The sequence below is a fragment of the Lampetra fluviatilis genome, chromosome 74 (assembly GCF_964198595.1).
Source record: "Lampetra fluviatilis chromosome 74, kcLamFluv1.1, whole genome shotgun sequence".
Classification (NCBI taxonomy): domain Eukaryota; kingdom Metazoa; phylum Chordata; class Hyperoartia; order Petromyzontiformes; family Petromyzontidae; genus Lampetra; species Lampetra fluviatilis.
In genome coordinates, this window is record NC_136348.1 from 2,870,938 (window position 1) to 2,896,348 (window position 25,411).

Genomic DNA, 25,411 nt, shown 5'->3' on the forward strand with positions numbered 1-25,411 from the left:
TTGTAACATAGATACAATACACATTATTTAAAAAACGTATTTACAAATATATGTTCCACTTTTTTAAAACTCAGAATGTCGTCGTTCATGTGGGGAGATGGAGCGCAGTGGATCGTATCGTCTAAGCTGCTTTTCGGAATCCGTGTGATAACCCAGTCATATCGCCTAATTCCAGTGACAGCACCTTACCCAAACTACATCTCCCCAACAAGGCAGCCTTACCGATGCTGTGTATTATGTTTATGGGATAACAGAGGTGTGTATTTTCCCATACGCCTTGCCAAAAACGACTGATTGTCCGCTTAACAGCCTAGCCTGTAAACCACTATTGGTGACAGTGTTGTTTGAGAGCAGCTATTAAAGTCGCTTTGGCAAACGAGGTGGTGGCTGGACAAACCATGCCTCGCTGTTTATCTCCGGAGTGATGACGGATACAAACCAGACCAAGCGGAGACCATGTACCAGATCGGATTTTGGTTACTGATGTTAGAGTGATTGTGTTGCAAGTGTGGTCACTACGCGTCTGTACGTGCTCACTCCCGAAGCTCGCGATTTTTGGCAACGCCACGGGGCTGCATTCACTTCAAATCGAGGACAATGGAGGGCATGGGGAACGTGTTTTTCCATTTATTCAAAATAAGCGCATAATTACACACTGAGATGCACTTACATATGCATGCATGAAGCACAATGGGCACATTACCCATCGATATGTTAGTATACATGCGGATTGTACCTTCCAAAATTAACAATCGAATGCAAATATCCCGAAAGACAAAGGATTGGATCCTACGGGGGGAGTTATAAGGCGGCTCAGAAGCAGAGCTCAATGCCATTTCGAGAGGGAACTTGATGAGGTTGGACGCTCGACTAGTCGCTCTGCTGATCGCCCTTCAACCGCGAGACAACGCAGCCTGGCGAGCACAATTGCTGTGTCGACAGTAAGGCGACTTTGCGTCGGGAGACTTCGTGGCGACATCTTCAGACTGGTTCCAGACATCGATATACCGTGAATCTCCAAGTAAGTGTCTATTTTCGCGATTAAACTCTTAAACGTGTTCGCCGTCACATTAGCGAGATTTTTTTGCATCTCGGTTAGACGCGAGTGTCGTTCTTGTTTTAGCAGTTAACAAAATCTAAAACTCAACGCTAAACATCCTTGCGGCCGATAGCGTACTTTTGACTCGATAACACCGCTGCTGTTACTACGCTCACATGGAGCAGAGACGCTCTCCACAGCCCCACGCACACGGAGGCAAGAAGCCATTGAATTGCTCTGTGTGTGGGAAGTCCTTTTTATGGCCATCATGTCTTAAGAGACACCAGAGAACACACACGGGCGAGAAGCCATTCCTGTGCCCTGTGTGTGGGAAGACATTTGCAAAGTCATCACATCTTCAGAGTCACCAGAAAACACACACGGGCGAGAAGCCATTCCTGTGCCCTGTGTGTGGGAAGACATTTGCATGGTCATCACATCTTCAGAGTCACCAGAGAACACACACGGGCGAGAAGCCATTCCTGTGCCCTGTGTGTGGGAAGACATTTGCAAGGTCATCACATCTTCAGATTCATCAGAGAACACACACGGGCGAGAAGCCATTCCTGTGCCCTGTGTGTGGGAAGGCATTTTCACAGTCGTCAAATCTTAAAACGCATCAGAAGGTCCACAATGATAGGAAACTGAAATCAAAAGCTGAAGTTCAAGGTGCTGCAATGAGTCCTGAAGAATTTTCCACCTTCGATCCCATGCAGTTGGATCCCGAGAGATGGCTGGATGTAATGGAGTGGCTCGACGATCAAACCGAGAGTCAGGGATGACTGAACAAATATTACGTCAGGTGGTTATACCTTTTAAGCCGTATCGATAACTTGTGTGTAATTTTGACCATTTTAGTTTTACAGTTTTTGTGAGAGTTTAATGACGTGCACAATGGTGGTTTGTAATGTTATCGGATTACTTGCCGAAGTGGCGTGATGAGCAGTGGTTGTGATATGATTAAATTCAGGACAATATTGTAGTGTTTAAGTCTTCCTGTTGAGCTAAAGTTGGAATGCATCTTTAGTTAGATCTTTTCTCAACATTTTAAACGGGTTTTTTCAAGCATATAGCTTTTTTGGTTGGTATTAATCGACTTTAGATAACCGATTTAAGAATGTACATTGATGACGCGTTCGTTAGATATATGGCCTTGACTTCAACATAGACACACAGTGAACAAATGTGGTGAACTAATAAGGAAATAATGGGGAATGATACTTTAACGCGTTGGTATTCCTGGAACGATCGCAGGAGTAAGAGCGCGATTGTATTGTAACTTGTCGAGTTTTGACTTAAAAATGATTGCAGATGAATAAAAACGTTTTTTTAACAAATGTGTGTCCGTTTATTTATTCATATCAACAACGTGTTTTAAGCGAGTTTCAGGTTGAGGATCTTCGTCACACATCTGCCCTTAACCGGCAGCATCTTGGCTGTCTCCCCATTAACATGTGTCCCTGGAGGGGAAAGGGCCCAATTATAAATCGATTCACAACGTTACGGTCCCTAATCATCAAGTATGATATGTGAACTGTAACACTATAAAGGATAACACGAAACATTAAAATACTATAAACTAGTTTAATCATTTATAACAGCAAAAACAGAGGTACGGTATTATAATCTCATTACAAGCATTAGAATTTCAACGTGATCGTATTAAAATCACACTGCGCATATGTATGTATAGCGCACGTGCAAGCGAACTGTGCTCGTATGCATGTAATATGCATCTATGGCCTTTGGACATGCACATCGGGAGTCGTAAATGCGGCCTGGGTGGTGCCAGATTTAGAATCGCATCAAAATTATTAAAATCGCACCATGGTCGTATTAGAATCAAGCTGCCCACTGCTGGTAGAATGTTCCATCTCAATGGAACCGAATAGCAATATACATCTTCTTGGTTCTTTCGGTAAAGTCACGTAGAAGGGAAGTAATAAAATAATGAAAATAAAACATAATAAAATAATTCTCACGACGTTTCGGCCACAACGCAAGCAGCCGTCCTCAGGTGGAGAACAGGTCCGTCAAGTAGACGTAGTCTGTATGTCACGCTCCAGGCTTGGAGCGACTATTTATGCTGGGATGGAGGAGCGAAGAGCGTCTTGACAAAATAATTTGCATATCAATAGGATTTTAGCATATTAATGGGAAATGCAGATATGTGATTTGCATTACTTGTGAAATGCGTAGGAGGTGGGCGGGGGGGTTTCAAAGTCATTATGTCCATGCATTATGCAGGATTAGCAGCATCAAAGGGAGGGAGTAAGGTCAGAATCTATATATATAAAATCGCAAATCTGTCTGGTGAATGGTGAGGGTGAGTGGTGAGTGGTGAGGGTGAGTGTTGAGGGTGAGTGGTGATTGGTGAGGGTGTGATTGGTGAGGATGAGTGGTGAGGGAGAGTGGTGAGGGAGAGTGGTGAGGGTGAATGGTGAGGGTGAGTGGTGAGGGTGAGTGTTGAGGGTGAGTGGTGATTCGTGAGGGTGTGATTGCTGAGGATGAGTGGTGAGGGAGAGTGGTGAGGGTGTTATTGGTGAGGATGAGTGGTGAGGGAGAGTGGTGAGGGAGAGTGGTGAGGGTGAATGGTGAGGGTGAGTGGTGAGGGTGTGTATATATGTAAGGTTATTAAGAAATATATTTTTCACCCGGGCAACGCCGGGTACTACTGCTAGTTAATAATATACAGCATTGATATTTTGCGTGGAGCCTACAAGCGCAACCTTGCGCATTTTGACCTGGTTCTCGACGCCCGTCCCGCGCCCATTGTAGATTCTTGTGCATTTCGGGGCGTCAAGGGCTCGCACCACAGCCTTGAAGGATTAGGCAGGTCCCTGGCTTCTTTTGAAGAATATGACCAGACTCCAGGCACCGGATCCTCGCACGTGGCGGATCCTTGAGGCACCCCGGGCCTCAGGGGCTCGGATTGTGGGCGCCACAACACATTTCATTTGGCGTACGGTTTCCATTGCCGAGTGCCCCACCACGTTGGACACACCAGACTTGGGCTGTACAGGACATGGGGATGAGCTGTCTGGGTGTGGACGGACATAACTACATGGGTACACACTGCGGCCATTTCACCTCTATGACTTCTACCTGTCGCCGCCGTGGGCGGAGCAACTTGGTGGACGTACCCGGTGTCACCTTTGGGCAATACAACCTGTCTACGACCGCCAATGGAAGCACGTGTTCCCGCCGCCCCGTGTTCTTTTAATTAACGGCTTGCGCTCTGGCAGGGAAAGTTCCTCGTTATAAATCGTTTCACAACGTTCTGGTCCCGAAACCCGAAGTATACGGGGGATCACCTGTACTCTATAACATGTAAACTGATAACACTATGAACAATAACACTAAACATTAAACGACTTTAATTTTTTTTTATAATAGATTCCACCCTAAACGGAGTTACGGTATGACAATGTCATTAGAAGCATTTTGATCGCTCATATGTATGTAAAGTATACGTTCAATCGAATCGGGGGACGGATATGCGAACTGTGGGGGTTTGCAGGGTTAGAATCGAATTAAAAACTATTCTAGTAACAATATGTTCGTATGCGCATTTGACTGTGCTTGAATATATGTTATGTGCAAATGCGAATCGTTAGTCATAAATGCTAGGCAGGGTTTAAAATGTGCATGTTTAATCCAGTGTTAACGTTAATCCAGTGTTAGCATTATATTTAAGGACAATATTGTTAATATCAATTCGTCTGGACATGATACGTGCCTTGTTCGTCTCGATCAACGAAAATTAGTACAATGTCGGTCATAAAGGAGTGCGAGTTAATTCATAAGCAGTGTTCGCTGATCCCCGATGACACAGACCTCCACACAAAGTACTCTTTATTAAATTAACTATCAGCTCAGACATCATCATCTCAATCATTTCCAAAGACGTGTGGGGTCCCGCGAGAGCAGGGCCTGGCAACAAATATCTGAGCAGCGGAAGCAGCAGAATCAGAAGTAGCTGCGTCGCCCTCGACATGTCATGTTGCTGCTGCTGTATTTGCTTCTGCGTCGATCAAGATTGACGCTCTTGATCAACTCTGACATTGTAAACTCTCACATGTTAAACTCTAACATAGTGAAATATAATATTATAACCTATGAACTACAACCTAGCCATTGCTACGCTTTAAAATACGATTAACTGTTATAGTGCAGAACCACATAATTGGAGGTATGGAATTATAATCGCATACTAATCATTAGAATCGCACTGAGCTAATTAGAATCACACTGTGGTTGTACGTATGGTAAGTTAATATGCCAACCGGGGGTAGGATATGCAGGATTAGAATCGAATTACAATTATTCGAATCCCACTCGTATTAGAATCACACTTTCCACTGTTGGATGAATGTGTCGTATCAATGGAATCGAATAGCCATATAAGTATATACAGTATACACAAATAAAGAGTATAACAATCACACATTGTAACATAGATACAATACACATTATTTAAAAAACGTATTTACAAATATATGTTCCACTTTTTTAAAACTCAGAATGTCGTCGTTCATGTGGGGAGATGGAGCGCAGTGGATCGTATCGTCTAAGCTGCTTTTCGGAATCCGTGTGATAACCCAGTCATATCGCCTAATTCCAGTGACTGCACCTTACCCAAACTACATCTCCCCAACAAGGCAGCCTTACCGATGCTGTGTATTATGTTTATGGGATAACAGAGGTGTGTATTTTCCCATACGCCTTGCCAAAAACGACTGATTGTCCGCTTAACAGCCTAGCCTGTAAACCACTATTGGTGACAGTGTTGTTTGAGAGCAGCTATTAAAGTCGCTTTGGCAAACGAGGTGGTGGCTGGACAAACCATGCCTCGCTGTTTATCTCCGGAGTGATGACGGATACAAACCAGACCAAGCGGAGACCATGTACCAGATCGGATTTTGGTTACTGATGTTAGAGTGATTGTGTTGCAAGTGTGGTCACTACGCGTCTGTACGTGCTCACTCCCGAAGCTCGCGATTTTTGGCAACGCCACGGGGCTGCATTCACTTCAAATCGAGGACAATGGAGGGCATGGGGAACGTGTTTTTCCATTTATTCAAATTAAGCGCATAATTACACACTGAGATGCACTTACATATGCATGCATGAAGCACAATGGGCACATTACCCATCGATATGTTAGTATACATGCGGATTGTCCCTTCCAAAATTAACAATCGAATGCAAATATCCCGAAAGACAAAGGATTGGATCCTACGGGGGGAGTTATAAGGCGGCTCAGAAGCAGAGCTCAATGCCATTTCGAGAGGGAACTTGATGAGGTTGGACGCTCGACTCGTCGCTCTGCTGATCGCCCTTCAACCGCGAGACAACGCAGCCTGGCGAGCACAATTGCTGTGTCGACAGTAAGGCGACTTTGCGTCGGGAGAGTTCGTGGCGACATCTTCAGACTGGTTCCAGACATCGATATACCGTGAATCTCCAAGTAAGTGTCTATTTTCGCGATTAAACTCTTAAACGTGTTCGCCGTCACATTAGCGAGATTTTTTTGCATCTCGGTTAGACGCGAGTGTCGTTCTTGTTTTAGCAGTTAACAAAATCCAAAACTCAACGCTAAACATCCTTGCGGCCGATAGCGTTCTTTTGACTCGATAACACCGCTGCTGATACTACGCTCACATGGAGCAGAGACGCTCTCCACAGCCCCACGCACACGGAGGCAAGAAGCCATTCAATTGCTCTGTGTGTGGGAAGTCCTTTTCACAGCCATCACATCTTCAGAGACACCAGAGAACACACACGGGCGAGAAACCATTCCTGTGTTCTGTGTGTGGGATAGCATTTTCACTTTCAGAAAACTGCCAACGCCATTAAAAATCACACACGGGCGAGAAGCCATTCCTATGCCATGTGTGTGGGAAGACATTTGCACAGTCATCACAACTTCAGAGTCACCAGAGAACACACACGGGCGAGAGGCCATTCCTGTGTTCTGTTTGTGGGATAGCATTTGCACGCTCGTCAACTCTTCAAGATCATCAAAGAACACACACGGGCGAGAAGCCATTCCTATGCCCTGTGTGTGGGAAGACATTTGCACAGTCATCACATCTTCAGAGTCACCAGAGAACACACACGGGCGAGAAGCCATTCCTGTGCCCTGTGTGTGGGAAGGCATTTGCACGGTCATCAATACGGATCAGGCATCAGAAGGTCCACGATGATAGAAAGCTGAAATCAAAAGGAGTAATTCAAGGTGCTGCAATGATTCCTCAAGATTATTCCACCTTCGATCCCATGCAGTTGGATCCCGAGAGATGGCTGGATGTAATGGAGTGGCTCGAGGATCAACCCGAGAGCTAGCGGTGACTGAAATATAATGTTGCATGCGGTTATACCTATTAAGCTGTCTTGAGTACTTGTGTGTTTAACTCTGACCCTTTAGTTTTACAGTTCGTTTGAGAGTTTCTTGACGTGCAGGTGGTGAGTTTTGATGTTGTCGGATTACTTGGTGAAGTGGTGTGATGAGCAGTGGTTGTGAGATGATTCCAGACAATATTGTCGTGTTTAAGTCTTCCTGTTGAGCTAAAGTTGGAATGCATCTGTAGTCAGATCTGTACTCAACATTTTAAACGGGGTTTTTTTCAAGCATAAAGCTTTTTTTGGTTGGTAATAATCGACTTTAGGATGTACATTGATGACGCGTTCGTTGGATATATGGCCTTGACTTCAACATAGACGAACAGTGAACAGACGTGGTGAACTAATAAGGAAATCATGGGGAATGATACTTTATCGCTTTGGTATTCCTGGAACGGATATGGTTTGCATTGTACTGTAACTGTTTGAGCATAGGACTTAATACATATTCGGTTGGAGTTTTAACGTAAAAATTATTGCAGATTAATAAAAGCGTATTTTTAACAAATGTTTGTCCGTTTATTTATTTTACAATGTTCATAGCAAAAACGTGTTTTAAGCGAGTTTCAGGTGGAGGATCTTCGTCACACAAATCAGGCCCTTAACCGGCAGCATCTTGGCTGTCTCTCCATTAACATGTGTCCTTGGAGGGGAAAGGTCCCCATTATAAATCTATTCGCAACGTTACGGTCCCTAATCATCAAGTATGACATGTGAACTGTAACACTATCAACTATAACCAGCCAACATAGCCCCAAACCTCGTTCCTCCCCCTCTCTCATTCTCGGCGTGAACCTCCGCCCACACTTGGTCTCGCCTTCCCTTCTCGAACTCTATCTATCTTGTTGTCACCACTTGTCCCTTAGTTGATGCACTGTCTTTACATCACCCACCTCTATGACCTCTACCTGACCCCGCCATGGGCGGAGCAACTTGGGGGATTTTCCTGGTGGCACCTGTGGGCAATACAACCATGCCCTGTCCCCCACTGCCCATGGAAGCACGTGTTCCCGTCGCCCCGAGTTATTTTCATTGGCGGCTTGCGCTCTGGTGGGGAAAGATCCTTGTTATGAATCATTACGCAAAGTTCAGGTCCAGAATACCGAAGTATACCGGGAATCACCTGCACTTAAAAAACATGTAAATTGATAACACTATAAACAATAACACTAAACATTAAACGACAAAAAATTATCAACTGGTTTTATAATTTATAGCACCATAAACGGAGGAACGGTATATAAATCTCATTAGAAGTATTAAAATTGCACTCTACACATATGTATGTAAATTATCTGTTCGATCGAACTGGGGGTCGGATATGTGAACTGTGGGGGGTACAGGGCAAGAATCGCATTCAAATTTTAGAATAACAATATGGTCGTATTAGCATTTTACTGTGCTTGAATGTATGTTATGTGCAAATGCAAATCGTTAGTCGTAAATGCGAGGGAGGGATTACGATGTGCACGTTTAATCCAGTGTTAACATTTATTTTAGCATCATATTTAAGGACACTGTTGTTGATAAGAATTTGTCTACTCGATCAACAAAAATTAGTACAATGTCGGTCATACAGGAGTGTGATTTCATTCGTGAGTAGTATTCACACAGCCCCGATGACACTAACCTACCTAAAGTTATGGTTAAACAAAGTAATCTTGAGTGACTTAATTCTCAGCTCAGACATGATCATCGCAATAATTTCCAAAGACGTGTGGGGTCCTGCGAGAGCAGGTCCCCACTCGGAATCGGAAGTAGCTGCGTCGCCCTCGAAATGTGATGTTGCTGCTGTTGTTGTCGCTGCTGTTGTTGCTGCTGTAGTTGCTTCTGTTGCTGTGATATACGCAGGGAGGTGGTGTTCCGTGATGGGATGACGCCTTTGATTAAAGCCTCTGGTCAAACTCACCAGATTGACGCCCTTGATCGTCGCATTTGATCAACTCTGATATTGTAGACTCTCACATGTTAAGCTCTATCATAGTGAAACATAATATTATAACCTATGAACTACAACCTATCCATTGTAACGATGTTAAAGAATATTACCTATTGGGTTTCACTCGAGAAGGCCGCTCTCTTCCTTGTCTAAAGTTACATGCTAATTTCTCTGCATTCACTTTAAATCGAGGACAAAGTTTTTCCATTCATTCAAAATAAGCGCACAATTACACACTGGGATGCACTTACATATTCATGCATGAAGCACAATGGGCACATTACTCTTCGGTATGTTAATAGACATGCGGATTGTACCTTCCAAAATTAACAATCGAATGCAAATATCCTGAAAGACAAAAGATTGGATCCAATGGGGGGAGTTATAAGGCGGCTCAGAATCAGAGCTCAATGCCATTTCGAGAGGGAACTTGATGAGGTTGGACGCTCGACTCGTCGCTCTGCTGATCGCACTTCAACCGCGAGACAACGCAGCCTGGCGAGCACAATTGCTGTGTCGACAGTTAGGCGACTTTGCGTCGGGAGTGTTCGTGGCGACATCTTCAGACGGGTTCCAGACATCGATATACCGTAAATCTCCAATTAAGTGTCTATTTTCGCGATTAAACTCTTAAAGGTGTTCGCCGACAAATTAGCGGGATTTTATTGCGTCTCGGTTAGACGCTAGTGTCGTTCTTGTTTTAGCAGTTAACAAAATCCAAAACTAAACACGCTAAACATCCTTTCGGCCGAAAGCGTACTTTTGACTCGATAACACCGCTGCTGTTACTACGCTCACATGGAGCAGAGACGCTCTCCACAGCCCCACGTACACGGAGACAAGAAGCCATTCAATTGCTCTGTGTGTGGGAAGTCCTTTTCACGGCCATCACATCTTCAGAGCCACCAGAGAACACACACGGGTGAGAAGCCATTCTTGTGCTCTGTGTGTGGGAAGGCATTTGCACACTCGTCAACTCTTCCAGACCATCAGAGAACACACACGGGCGAGAAGCCATTCCTGTGCCCTGTGTGTGGGAAGGCATTTGCACACTCGTCAACTCTTCAAGACCATCAGAGAACACACACGGGCGAGAAGCCATTCCTGTGCCCTGTGTGTGGGAAGGCATTTGCACAGTCATCAACTCTTCAAACTCATCAGAGAACACACACGGGCGAGAAGCCATTCCTGTGCTCTATGTGTGGGAAGAAATTTGCACACTCATCAACCAGGAACGGGCATCAGAAGGTCCACAATGATAGGAAACGGAAATCAAAAGCTGAAATTCAAGGTGCTGCAATGAGTCCTGAAGAAGTTTCCACATTCGATCCCATGCAGATGGATCCCGAGAGATGGCTGGATGTAATGGAGTGGCTCGAGAGTCAAACAGAGAGCTCGGGGTGACTGAAAAAATATTACGTCACGTGGTTATACCTTTTAATCCGTATCGAGTACTTTTGTGTGTAATTTTGACCGTTTTAGTTTTCCAGTTTTTTTTAGAGTTTCGTGACGTGCACATTGGTGGTTTGTAATGTTATCGGATTACTTGCCGAAGTGGTGTGAAGAGGACTGGTTGTGAGAGGGTTCAATTGTAGTCGTTCAGTGTTCCTGTTGAGCTAAAGTTGAAATGCGTCTGTAGGTACATCTTTACTCAACATTTTAAACTTTTTTTTTCAAGTATGTCGCTTTTTTTGATTGGTATTAATCGACTTTAGATAGCCGATTTCAGGATGTACATTGATGACGTGTTCGTTGGATATATGGCCTTGACTTCAACATAGAAGCACAGTGAACAAACGTGTTGAACTAATAAGGAAATCATGGGGAATGAAACATTAACGCTTTGGTATTCCTGGAACGGAAATGGTTTGCATTGTACTGTAACTGTTTGAACATAGGATGTAATAAATATTCCCTTCGAGTTTTGACGTAAAAATGATTGCAGATGAATAAAAAGTATTCTTAACAAATGTTTGTCCGGTCTTTATTTTATAATGTTCCTACCAAAAATATGTTAAGAGAATTTCAGGTGGAGGATCTCCGTCACACAAGTGTGCCCTTAACCGGCAGCATCTTGGCTGTCTACCCGATTAACACGTGTTCCTTGAGGTGAAAGGTCCCCGTAGTTAATCGTTCATCAACGTACCAGTCCCTAATCCCGAAGTATGTCGGGGATAAACTGTACTCTATAACACCACGCTCACGTGACGAATTCTTAAACAAACTGCAACACTCAAGCGTTCTTTTGACTCGATAACACCGCTGCTGATACTACGCTCACATGGAGCAGAGACGCTTTCCACAGCCCCACGCACACGGAGACAAGAAGCCATTCAATTGCTCTGTGTGTGGGAAGTCCTTTTCACACCCATCACATCTTCAGAGACACCAGAGAACACACACGGGCGAGAAACCATTCCTGTGTTCTGTGTGTGGGATAGCATTTTCACTTTCAGAAAACTGCCAACGCCATTAAAAATCACACACGGGCGAGAAGCCATTCCTATGCCATGTGTGTGGGAAGACATTTGCACAGTCATCACAACTTCAGAGTCACCAGAGAACACACACGGGCGAGAGGCCATTCCTGTGTTCTGTTTGTGGGATAGCATTTGCACGCTCGTCAACTCTTCAAGATCATCAAAGAACACACACGGGCGAGAAGCCATTCCTATGCCCTGTGTGTGGGAAGACATTTGCACAGTCATCACATCTTCAGAGTCACCAGAGAACACACACGGGCGAGAAGCCATTCCTGTGCCCTGTGTGTGGGAAGGCATTTGCACGGTCATCAATACGGATCAGGCATCAGAAGGTCCACGATGATAGAAAGCTGAAATCAAAAGGAGTAATTCAAGGTGCTGCAATGATTCCTCAAGATTATTCCACCTTCGATCCCATGCAGTTGGATCCCGAGAGATGGCTGGATGTAATGGAGTGGCTCGAGGATCAACCCGAGAGCTAGCGGTGACTGAAATATAATGTTGCATGCGGTTATACCTATTAAGCTGTCTTGAGTACTTGTGTGTTTAACTCTGACCCTTTAGTTTTACAGTTCGTTTGAGAGTTTCTTGACGTGCAGGTGGTGAGTTTTGATGTTGTCGGATTACTTGGTGAAGTGGTGTGATGAGCAGTGGTTGTGAGATGATTCCAGACAATATTGTCGTGTTTAAGTCTTCCTGTTGAGCTAAAGTTGGAATGCATCTGTAGTCAGATCTGTACTCAACATTTTAAACGGGGTTTTTTTCAAGCATAAAGCTTTTTTTGGTTGGCAATAATCGACTTTAGGATGTACATTGATGACGCGTTCGTTGGATATATGGCCTTGACTTCAACATAGACGAACAGTGAACAAACGTGGTGAACTAATAAGGAAATCATGGGGAATGATACTTTATCGCTTTGGTATTCCTGGAACGGATATGGTTTGCATTGTACTGTAACTGTTTGAGCATAGGACTTAATACATATTCGGTTGGAGTTTTAACGTAAAAATTATTGCAGATTAATAAAAGCGTATTTTTAACAAATGTTTGTCCGTTTATTTATTTTACAATGTTCATAGCAAAAACGTGTTTTAAGCGAGTTTCAGGTGGAGGATCTTCGTCACACAAATCAGGCCCTTAACCGGCAGCATCTTGGCTGTCTCTCCATTAACATGTGTCCTTGGAAGGGAAAGGTCCCCATTATAAATCTATTCGCAACGTTACGGTCCCTAATCATCAAGTATGACATGTGAACGGTAACACTATCAACTATAACCAGCCAACACAGCCCCAAACCTCGTTCCTCCCCCTCTCTCATTCTCGGCGTGAACCTCCGCCCACACTTGGTCTCGCCTTCCCTTCTCGAACTCTCTCTATCTTGTTGTCACCTCTTGTCCCTTAATTGACGCACTGTCTTTACATCACCCACCTCTATGACCTCTACCTGACCCCGCCATGGGCGAAGCAACTTGGGGGATTTTCCCGGTGGCACCTGTGGGCAATACAACCATGCCCTGTCCCCCACTGCCCATGGAAGCACGTGTTCCCGCCGGCCCGTGTTCTTTTCATTGGCGGCTTGCGCTCTGGTGGGGAAAGGTCCTTGTTATGAATCATTTCGCAAAGTTCAGGTCCAGAATACCGAAGTATACCGGGAATCACCTGCACTTAAAAAACATGTAAATTGATAACACTATAAACAATAACACTAAACATTAAACGACAAAAATTATCAACTGGTTTTATAATTTATAGCACCATAAACGGAGGAACGGTATATAAATCTCATTAGAAGTATTAAAATCGCACTCTACACATATGTATGTAAATTATCTGTTCGATCGAACCGGGGGTCGGATATGTGAACTGTGGGGGGTACAGGGCAAGAATCGCATTCAAATTTTAGAATAACAATATGGTCGTATTAGCATTTTACTGTGCTTGAATGTATGTTATGTGCAAATGCAAATCGTTAGTCGTAAATGCGAGGGAGGGATTACGATGTGCACGTTTAATCCAGTGTTAACATTTATTTTAGCATCATATTTAAGGACACTGTTGTTGATAAGAATTTGTCTACTCGATCAACAAAAATTAGTACAATGTCGGTCATACAGGAGTGTGATTTCATTCGTGAGTAGTATTCACACAGCCCCGATGACACTAACCTACCTAAAGTTATGGTTAAACAAAGTAATCTTGAGTGACTTAATTCTCAGCTCAGACATGATCATCGCAATCATTTCCAAAGACGTGTGGGGTCCTGCGAGAGCAGGTCCCGACTACAAACAGCTGGGCAGCAGAATCGGAAGTAGCTGCGTCGCCCTGGAAATGTGATGTTGCTGCTGTTGTTGTCGCTGCTGTTGTTGCTGCTGTAGTTGCTTCTGTTGCTGTGATATACGCAGGCAGGTGGTGTTCCGTGATGGGATGACGCTTTTGATTAAAGCATCTGACCAAACTCACCCTTGTTCGTCACATTTGATCCACTCTGATATTGTACACTCTCACATGTTAAACTCTAACATAGTGAAACATAATATTATAACCTATGAACTAAAACCTATCTATTGTAACGCTGTAAAAGAATATTACCCATTGGGTTTCACTCCCTCGTCGAGAAGGCCTCTCTCTCTTCTTTTTCTAAAGTTACATGCTAATTTTTCACGTGAACATCACTTGCCCCGGCCACTTCTTTATGACCCGAGGTCTACACCCGATTCAAACGTTTTAAAACAGTCTGCCTCAGCAGCAGACCATGCTTTCCCACATTACGGACGCTTGGGTTGTGCCCGAAACGTCGTGATTTATGTTATGCCTATGTGACTTTTAATTAAAGAACCAAAGAGTATGTAATATTTTAAATTATGAACTATAACCTATCCAATATAACGCTGTAAAATACTAATAATTGCAATAGTGTACAATCACATAAATGGAGCCAAGGGATTATAATCGCATAATAATCATTAGAATCGCAATGTATTTATATTAGAATCACACTGGTCGTAAACTACTGTTATAGTAAACTCTAACAATATAACCTATAAGCTATATATTATAACGCTATACAATAACATTATTAACTAGTGTTATAGATTAGAACAACCTACATTGAAGTGTGATATTCGAATCGCATTCTAATTATTCGAATCACTCCGTGGTCCTCTTCGAATCACACTACGGTCGTAAGTATGTAACATGCATGCATGTAACATGTCTGTATGTAACATGTTTGTATGTAATATGGACATGCGAACCAATGGTGGGATATGTGAAACCGAAGGTGCAGGATCAGGATGGGATTAAAATTATTTATTAACACTTTGGTGGTATTAGGATCAAGCTGTCCACTGCTGGATGAATGTTAATCTCAATGGCATCAAATAGCAATATTCAGTATGTATATATATAAAATAATCACACAAACCCAATACTACATACATACACGTTACATACATACATACATGTTACATGCACATATACTTACTACAAACAGACATATTACATACATACATGTTACATACTTACGACTGTAGTGTGATTCGAAGAGGATTACGGAGTTATTCGAATAATTCGAATGCGATTAGAATATCACACTTCAATGAAGGTTGTTCTAATCTATAACACTAGTTAATAATGTAATTGTATAGTGTTATAATGTATAGCTTGAGGCCCGGCGTGCCTCAAGGATCCGCCACGTGCGCGGAACCGGTGCCTGGAGCCTGGTCAAATTCTTCAAAAGAAGCCAGGGACCTGCCTAATCCTTCAAGGCTGCGGTGCGAACCCTTGACGCCCCGAAATGCACAAGAATCTACCATGGGCGACGGCCGGGCGTCGAGAACCAGGTCAAAATGCGCAAGGTTGCGCTTGTAGGCTCCACGCAAAATATATTGCTATCGGTGCCATTCAGATGGAACATTCTACCAGCAGTGGGCAGCTTGATTCTAATACGACCATGGCCGCATTTACGGCCATGGCCGCATTTACGACTCCCGATGTGCATCTACATTTAACATACATTCTAGCTTTAATTCTAATACTACCAAAGTGATATTCTCGTCATTTTAATCCGATCAATCCTGCACCCCCCGTTCACATATCCGACCACCGGTTTGCATGTCCATAGATGCATATTACATACGAGCACAGTTCGTTTGCACGTACACTATACATACAAATGCGCAGAGTGTGATTCTAATATGATCACATTGTAATTCTAATACTTATAATGAGATTATAATACCGTACCTCTGTTTTTGGTGTTATAAATGATTAATCTAGTTTATAGTATATTAATGTTTCGTGTTATCGTTTATAGTGTTACAGTTCACATGTCTTAGCGTACAGGATCCCCTGTATACTTGATGATTAGGGACCGTAACGTTGTGAATCGATTTATAATGGGGCCCTTTCCCCTCCAGGAACACATGTTAATGGGGAGACAGCCAAGATGCTGCCGGTTAAGGGCAGATGTGTGACGAAGATCCTCCACCTGAAACTCGCTTAAAACACGTTGTTGATATGAATAAATAAACGGACACACATTTGTTAAAAAAAACTTTTTATTCATCTGCAATCATTTTTAAGTCAAAACTCGAACCGAATGTATTATGTCCTATGTTCAAACAGTTACAATACAATGCAAACCATATCCGTTCCAGGAATACCAACGCGTTAAAGTATCATTCCCCATTATTTCCTTATTAGTTCACCACATTTGTTCACTGTGCGTCTATGTTGAAGTCAAGGCCATATATCCAACGAACGCGTCATCAATGTACATCCTTAAATCGGTTATCTAAAGTCGAATAATACCAACCAAAAAAAGCTATATGCTTGAAAAAACCCGTTTACAATGTTGAGAAAGATCTAACTAAAGATGCATTCCAACTTTAGCTCAACAGGAAGACTTAAACACTACAATATTGTCCGGAATTGAATCATATCACAACCACTGCTCATCACGCCACTTCGGCAAGTAATCCGATAACATTACAAACCACCATTGTGCACGTCATTAAACTCTCACAAAAACTGTAAAACTAACAAATATTACCTGACGTAATATTTGTTCAGTCATCCCTGACTCTCGGTTTGATCGTCGAGCCACTCCATTACATCCAGCCATCTCTCGGGATCCAACTGCATGGGATCGAAGGTGGAAACTTCTTCAGAACTCATTGCAGCACCTTGAATTTCAGCTTTTGATTTCAGTTTCCTATCATTGTGGACCTTCAGGATATTTGCATTGGAAAGTTAATTTTGGAATGCACAATCCGCAATCGTTCATCAACGTACCAGTCACTAATCCCGAAGTATGTCGGGGATAAACTGTTCTCTATAACATGTAAACTGTAATACTATGAACGATAGCACTAAACATTAAACGATTATAAACTAGTGTTTTAATTTATAACCATATAAACGGAGGTAAGGTATTATAATATCATTAGAAGCATTAGAATCACAGTGTGGTCGTATAAGAATCACGCACAAACCCATTTTTAACTCAATCACAAATTGTGACAAAGCGAAATTCCCACAAGCAAAACACCACGCTCACGTGACGAATTCTTAAACAAACTGCAACACTCAAGTGACAGAACTCAACAAATAAACGCCGCAATAAAAAAAAACAACATCAATGGACAAATCGTAAAAACAGACAACACACGCACGTTAGTAGCTGTTAGAAGAAGACAACACCTAGCACCTTCAACTATACACATTATACAGCCAACTCGTAAATGGGGCGGTATATGACAGCCTTCGCTGCTGTCGATGGGGCCAAGCATCGAGTGTTTAACTCCATTGTTTCAGAATCCGTGTCATCACCCGGTCACAGCGCCTTAGCCAAACTACATCTCCCCACCAAGGCAGCCTTCCCTATGCTGTGTATTTTAGCAGTATATTTACGGACGCACTTGAAGATAACAATTCGTCTAGAAAAGGCAGGCGACTTGTTCTACCAACACGATTTCAAATTTCTACCGAAATAAGTATGAGTTCATTCATGAGTAGTATTCACTAAGCCCCGATGGCACTAACCTACACACAGTTATGATTAAACAAAGTAAACATTAGTCGCTCATCCCAGCTCAGACATGATCATAGCAATTATTTCCAAATCCGTGTCGGGTCCCACGAGAACAGGGCACGTCCACAAACTCTCAAATTGTAAAACTCACGTTGCATACTCTAACATTATAAACTCTAACAATATAACCTTAAACTATGAGCTATACATTGTAACGCTTTAAAATAACACTACAAACTAGTGTTATAGTAAACTATAATGTTGTGATCTCTAACAATATAAGCTATGAGCGATACATTATAACGCTATAAAATAACATCATAAACTAGTGTTACAGATTAGAACACCGTACATTGAAGTGTGATATTAGAATCTCATTCGAATTCTTAGCTTCACACCGTGGTCCTCTAAGAATCACACTATGCTCGTGAGTATGTAACATGTCTGTATGTAAAATGCATGCATGTAACGTGTATGCATGTAACATGTATGTATGTATTATGGACGTGCGAACCAAGGGTCGCATATGTGAAACATGAAGGTGCAGGATCAGGATGGGATTACAATTATTTGAATAACACTTTGGTGGTATTAGGATCAAGCTGTCCACTATTGGATGAATGTTCAATCTCAATGGCATCAAATAGCAATATTCAGTATGATTTAATATGTAAAATAATCGCACAAACCCAATATTAGCCCGTGAAGTAATGAATCGTTACAATTGTAATGACTCCGGACTCACACTGCAGTGTTCTTTTATTTAGCCTTTCACGCGGTTTCAGACCCCAGGCGTCACGATAAAGCAACGACGACGAGACAGCAACCAGCCAACACAGCCCCAAACCTCGTTCCTCCCCCTCTCTCATTCTCGGCGTGAACCTCTGCCCACACTTGGTCTCGCCTTCCCTTCTCGAACTCTCTCTATCTTGTTGTTACCACTTGTCCCTTAGTTGACGCACTGTCTTTACATCACCCGCCTCTATGACCTCTACCTGACCCCGCCATGGGCGGAGCAACTTGGGGGATTTCCCCAGTGGCACCTGTAGGCAATACAACCATGCCCTGTCCCCCACTGCCCATAGAAGCACGTGTTCCCACCACCCCGAGTTCTTTTCATTAGCGGATTGCGCTCTGGTAGTGAAAAGTCCTCGTTATAAATCGTTTCGCAACGTTCAAGTCCAGAATACCGAAGTAGTATATAATACGGTGTAGACTCGTGTGATGTAAGAGAATAAAGTGTAGCTGGAAGCATATTATATTTTTTGCGATATAGAATTTAATGTATTACTTACTGTTAGTAGTTGAGCTTATTGAAGAGTATATTTAGTATACTGATGATACTATGTAGTTTATACTTTATATAAACTACACAGTAGAAAGCTTTAAATCGAAAAATATGTAGTTTATACTTTAGTTGTTTACGTGGTGGTTTAGTAACTGCAGCTACATACTATTAACATTCCTTCCCTTTAATAATGTTACCCCTATCCCCTCCCTTTGTTGCTGCTAATTCTGCATAATGCACGGGCATGATGACTTTAAACCCCCCGCCAAACCTACGCATTTCACAAGTAGTACTAATCGCATATCTGCATTTGCCATAAATATGCTAAATTCCTCTTGATATGCAAATTATTTTGTCAAGGCGCCCTTCCCCCCTCTATCCCAGCTTAAATAGTCGCTCCAAGCCTGGAGTGTGTCATTCAGACTGTCTACTCGACAGACCTGGTCTCCACCTGAGGACGGCTGCTTGCGTTGTGGCCGAAACGTCGTGATAATTATTTTATAATGTTTTATTTTTGTTATTTTATTATTTCCATTCTACGTGACTTTACCGAAAGAACCAAGAAGATGAACACTATAAACAATAACACTAAACATTAAACAGTTTAATAATTTATAGCACCATAAACGGAGGTACGGTATTTAAATCTCATTAGAAGTATTAAAATCGCACTCTACAGATATGTATGTAAATTATCTGTTCAATCGAACGGGGGGTCGGATATGTGAACTGTGGGGGGTACAGGACAAGAATATCATTCAAATTTTAGAATAACAATATGGTCGTATTAGCATTTTAATGGGCTTGAATGTATGTTATGTGCAAATGCAAATCGTTCGTCGTAAATGCGAGGGAGGGGTTAAGAGGTGCACGTTTAATCCAGTGTTAACATTTATTTTAGCATCATATTTAAGGACACTGTTGTTGATTAAAAAAATCGTCTGGACATGGCACGTGCCTTGTTCTACTCGATTAAACAAAATTAGTACAAAATTAGTACAATGTCGGTTATTCAGGAGTGTGATTTCATTCAAGAGTAGTATTCACAGAGCCCCGAGGACACTAACCTACCTAAAGTTATGTTTAAACAAAGTAATCTTGAGTGACTTAATTCTCAGCTCAGACATGATCATCGCAATCATTTCCAAAGACCTGCGAGCAGGTCCCCACTCGGAATCGGAAGTAGCTGCGTCGCCCTCGAAATGTGATGTTGCTGCTGTTGTTGTCGCTGCTGCTGTTGCTGCTGTAGTTGCTTCTGTTGCTGTGATATACGCAGGGAGGTGGTGTTCCGTGATGGGATGACGCCTTTGATTAAAGCCTCTGATCAAACTCACCCAATTGATGCCCTTGATCGTCGCATTTGATCAACTCTGATATTGTAGACTCTCACATGTTAAACTCTAACATAGTGAAACATAATATTATAACCTATGAACTAAAACCTATCCATTGCAACGCTGTATAAGAATATTACCCATTGGGTTTCACTCCCTCGTCGAGAAGGCCTCTCTCTTCTTTTTCTAAAGTTACATGCTAATTTCTCACGTGAACATCACTAGCCCCGGCCACTTCTTTATGACCCGAGGTCTACACCCGATTCAAACGTTTTAAAACAGTCTGCCTCACCTATTATCGTCGATTTGTAAAGGGATTCAGCGAGATTGCACGCCCTCTCACCCAACTCACCTCCCCTAAGCACCCCTACCAGTGGACGGGGGCCTGCCAGACGGCCTTCACCACTCTCAAAGATCACCTCACCCACGCCCCCACCCTCGCTTTCCCCGATTTTACCACCGATTTTATTTTGGACACCGACGCCTGCAGCAGCGGGCTGGGCGCGGTGTTGTCACAGGTACAGGATGGGACGGAACGAGTCATCGCGTACGCCAGCCGGACCTTGAGTGGGGCCGAGCTGAACTATTGCGTGACACGCCAAGAGTTGTACGCCGTGATTTTCGCATGCAAACAGTTCCGGCCGTATTTGTACGGCAGGAGATGTCGCGTACGCACTGACCATTATGCTCTGCAGTTTCTTCTTACATTCAAGGAGCCGCGGGGGCAGATGGCCCGGTGGTTGGCGCAGTTGCAGGAGTACAACCTGCAAATCGAGTATCGGGCTGGCCGGACGCATGCAAACGCGGACGCCTTGTCGAGGCGACCCACGGTGTACGCCGAGACGAGGGCAGAGGAGGCCTGTCCGTGTTTCACGGGGGGACGCTGCCGGCAGGCAACGGACCCCCGAGAGGCCGCGGCCACTGACCCCCCCCCAGCGAGAGAGAGTGCAGTGTGCGCCACAGAGATCCTCACAGGTGGCACTGAGGATCCCGTCGACCGCCCGGCAAGCACGGGACCCGCGGCTCGGGACCCGATCGGACGGATCCAGGAGGACGTCGGCTGCGCCTTCCCGGGCGTAAACGACGAGCAGCTGAGACAGACCCAGCAGCGAGATCCGGATCTGGCGGCGGTGGAGGCGGCACTGCGAGAGAAGAAGGATGCACTACCAGGGCCCTGGAGCGGTTTGTATGCCCGGTTGTGTGTAGAAAACGGGGTGGTGAGGGAACTGGCCAACGCTGGGCGGCCGGGGTGCATCTGCGTTCCCGCCCATGTGCGACCCCAACTACTACGACTGGTACACGACCACCCGCTCGGGGGCCATGATGGGGAACGGCGCACCCGGGAGACTCTGCGTCGCCAGTATCTCTGGCCTAAATTGGCGCAAGATGTGGCCGCCTGGGTGCAGGGCTGCCGGGCCTGTCAGCAGTGCGGGCAAAAGCCGGCGAGGTACCAGGTACCCCTGAGGCTGTTCCGAGTCAGTCGGACGAATCAGTTGGTCGGAATCGACCTGCAGGGGCCCTTTCCACGATCCCACCGGGGCAACCGATATATTCTCGTAGCGGTGGAGTACTTCACCCGCTACCCCGTGGCGGTGGCTATCCCGGATAAAACAGCCCTCGTAGTGGCCCGGGCCTTCGTGGAAAACTACGTACTTAAGTGCGGGATCCCCGAACGAGTCATTACCGACCAGGGTAGTGAATTCGAGGCCGAACTATTCCAGGCGCTCTGCCGAGAGTTCGGGATCCAGAAGGACCGAACCACGGCGTATCACCCCCAGGCGAACGGGATGGTAGAGAGGATGAACCAAACTCTGGCCGGGAAGCTTAAACGCATGGCGGCCGCGAATCAACAGGACTGGGACGAACACCTCCCCTATGCCCTGTTCGCCTACACCACCGCCGTTCACACATCTACAGGACAGACCCCGTTCCTAATGATGTTTGGTCGCGAGTCTCGTCTGCCCGCAGATCTGCTGTTCGGTGTCCCTCCGCCGCAACGGGAGGAAGGGAGCCACCCCGTGGAGCACTTGCTGGAGACCCTGCGAGGGGCCAGGGGCCGAGCCTACCCGCACGGAGAGGCCGCGCACCAGCGGCAAGAGCAGGGCGCCCGACCCCGTATGGAGCCCCCCTTCTACACTGCGGGCTCCGAGGTGTGGCTGTACACTCCCCGCGTCGGTGCCGGACAGGTGGGGAAGCTGACCACCTACTGGCGAGGACCCTGGATTGTGAGACGGCAGATCTCACCATGGACGGTGCTGATTCAGGGAGGAGAGAGGGGCCGGGAGATGGTGGTCAACATCCGCCGACTGAAGCCGTGGCGAGCAGCCCCCGAGGGGGGGAGCCCCGCCGTCCAAGTACCCCGAAACCCCGGGGTCCCCCCACCCCCCGTGCCCGGGGGCCTCGCGCAGTATATGGGCCCCACAGAGCCCCGGGCTCCGAGGGGCCCCGGGCGGGGCCGGGGGCGACGAGGACGGCGACCCTTAAACCCCACCGCCTCTGAGTTTGTTCCCCAGCCCGCAGGTGCCAGAGACCGAGGGGAGCCATTGGAATGGAGGAGGAGACCACCGCCGGAGCCCCAGGAGACGGAGCCGCCACCCCCGAGGCCAGCCACAAGGGCCGGGCGAATCCCGCGGACCCCGCGGCGATACCTCGTGGGGGCAACCCAGGCGAGGTGCTCCAGTCAACCCGGGACGGGGACTGGCACCCCGGGGGGCTATGTGGTGCCACAGCGACGGGGCCGCTCGGCCGAGCCAGGGAGCCGCCCGGCTTCCACCGCCGCACTGCCCCCCATCACCACCCCCACATAAACACGCACCCGCACCCACGTAGGGCCTCGTGGTCGGGTCACCTACCCTGAGTTTTCACCCGAGGGCCCCCTAGGGAGGTTACCCCACGGTTTCTCAGGGCCAGGAAATTGGACAGGACCCTTCCCAGGCCAAGTAACACTGCGGCGCCGTGGGCGGATTTGAGATCGCACGACCACGGCGAGCTCAGAGAGCCCCGCAGTTAGAAACGCATACAAACACAAACACGGGTCAGCAGGGCAGATAGCTGGGATCCGAACCCGGGACGACTGATTGGTCGAAAGGTCAAAGGCCGGCGGGATCGCAAAAGAGCGGGAAATCCTAGGCTCAGGATTGGTCGAGAGACCAAGGCGGTCGGGACGGGGCGCCTAGCCTTTGATGCGAATAGTTTAAAAGAAAACGCAGGGGCAGTAGGGAACTCTCTTCTTCTGGGGTTTGGACACGGAGTCGGCGACGAAGGAGTCATCGGGCGAGCCGCTAGATCGTCTGCAGGACGATCTGAGCGCCGCAAGGTCACCAGGGACTACAGACGGTATCGTGTTGCGCGCCTTACAACACATCAGAGCGGAGAGTAGGATCCGTAGGAGAGGATTAGTTCGGGGTAAGGACGAGTAGGAAAGCGGTTTAGCAGAGAGCGCAGCATAGAATAGGGCTACACGGCACCAGAGTGTGGGTTAGAAGCGCCTTGCTGGCCCGCACACACACACGGGTGGCTCGGTTGGTTAGCAAGGGCTAATAAAATCTCGAGCGTAGCAACGGAACCGTGTTGTTGGGTGTTTTTGAACGTGGTATTAGCGTGCACTGCATTCGCGGGTGTGTGGTCGTTGTGTGCATAAAGGCCGTGGTCTCTGTACGATTGTGCGGGTACGGAGGTGTGTGCGTTAACGCCCGGGGAGAGCACTTTTGTGTGTTGGCGTGACTACGCAGCCGTGTGAGAGGAGAATCGTCCTTGTACGATACTTGTGTTGACGTGCACGCGCGAGTGCGGGAGGGGACGAGTCGTCGTGTCGGCGTGCGCCCCGCTCGCGTGTGCGAAACCGCGGTGCACAGTGAAGCTGTTAGCTTTGTGCAAGCTTGCGTGTGCTCGTTACTTGCGTAAAGTGCGGCGCGGTGGTGGACCCCTGACCCCCAACCCCGCGGCTCGAGCGCGTAATCGGCTGCGCATTGTTGTACGGTTTATCTCGCGCGCACGGCGGCGGCAACTTGAGTCGTTGTGTCGGCGTGTGCCCCGCTTGCGTGTGCTCGTGTGATCTCGTGGAGTGGTGTGAACGCGTGAAGCGCTGCGGCTCGCCTCGGGGGAGCGCTGCGCCGGGCGGCGCGAGAGTGGGTGTCGCGTGTAGAGCTGCGTGTGTGCGCGTGCGTTCGCTCCGTGTGCGATACAGATGCGCGATCATAACGCGAGTATTCAGTGGTGAGTGAGTGCCGCGGGGAGCGGTGTGCGTGAGTGCGCATACAGCCGTTACGTGTCGGATACGGGTGCGCATTGGTAACGTGGGTATTCGACGTGGAGGCGAGGACCGCCCAGGGCTGTAGACGGGCGCACGCTCGCAGCGTGCGAGAGCTGTACGTAGCGGCGTAAAGAGGGGGAGGATGGCGTTTGATTGATGATGCCGTGCGCACGTATGCTTGCAGCGTGGGAGCGCGGCGTGAAGCCGTATGGGTAAGGGCGTCGTGTTCGAAGGCCGGCGAAACACTAGCGGGTATTAGGGAGGTGGGGGAACAAACGGAATAGGGGATGATGGCGGGAGAGACCCCGGGGGCCAACGGCCCCCACATTAGTAATGATCATGGGTGGTGGTAATGATTGGTGAGGTTATGATGATGGGTGGTGATGATGATGGGTTGTTGTGATTATGGGTGTTGATGATGTTTGATGATTGGTGGTGGTTATGATGAATGTTGGTTGTGATGGTTGGGTAGGGGTGGTGACGATGGTTGGTGATGGTGAGTTGATAGTGATAATGATGATTGGTGATGATAATGGTTGTTGATACTGATGATTTGTGTTGATGATTATGGGTGGTGATGAGTAAATGAGCCACCACCCGACACATAACAGCAACAGAAGGAACTACAGGAGCA

General features: G+C 46.2%; 2 protein-coding genes and 1 pseudogene across 2 annotated transcripts in view; 2 read left to right on the top strand and 1 right to left on the bottom strand.

The window, feature by feature from the left end:
• Nucleotides 1-25,411, top strand: part of LOC144953332 (uncharacterized) — a 446,639-nt gene that overhangs the window by 350,025 nt on the left and 71,203 nt on the right.
• The window catches only part of LOC144953325 (uncharacterized), a 378,709-nt gene that overhangs the window by 326,881 nt on the left and 26,417 nt on the right, over nt 1-25,411 (bottom strand). The gene's annotated exons all lie outside the window — the stretch shown is intronic.
• Nucleotides 1,216-24,993, top strand: LOC144953331 (uncharacterized; annotated as a pseudogene).